The sequence below is a fragment of the Fulmarus glacialis genome, unplaced genomic scaffold, assembly GCF_000690835.1.
Source record: "Fulmarus glacialis isolate BGI_N327 unplaced genomic scaffold, ASM69083v1 scaffold28293, whole genome shotgun sequence".
NCBI lineage: Eukaryota > Metazoa > Chordata > Aves > Procellariiformes > Procellariidae > Fulmarus > Fulmarus glacialis.
The window spans coordinates 1,210-1,712 of NW_009201403.1; positions in this window are offsets into that span (position 1 = coordinate 1,210).

Genomic DNA, 503 nt, shown 5'->3' on the forward strand with positions numbered 1-503 from the left:
CGTGCAGGTCCCTCCGTTCAGGCAGGGGTTGGGGACGCAGCCACCTGCAAGGCACACGCAGCCTTCCTCACCGTGGGAGCTCAGATGGAGAGGACCTCGTTAGTGCCCAGCATCGTTAAAACCTCATCTCTGCAGTGAGCATCCTACAGCAATCAGATGCCTGAGCTGGCCACCGCGGGCACCAAGTCTGGGGCAGGGGAAGGACTCGGACACACGGTGACGTGCCCGGAGCCATCCCGTCTGCCCACGCTGCCCTCGGTTCATGGGAAGCTCCCAGCTGAGCCGACCCGGCCGAGAGCTGGCTGGGCTTGGGGCTTTGGCCTCCCCCCAGGGCACGGGGACGTGAGCTGGATGCTCTCATGCTCCGCATCAGTGGGCTCACTGCCGTGCCAGCCCCTGGCCCGCTCCCACCGCCCGGGGACAGCTCCTGCTTTCCCCTGGAGCGATGCAGCGAATGCGCTTTGGAATGGGACGCGCAAAGGATGAAACCTTCGGCACAGCCC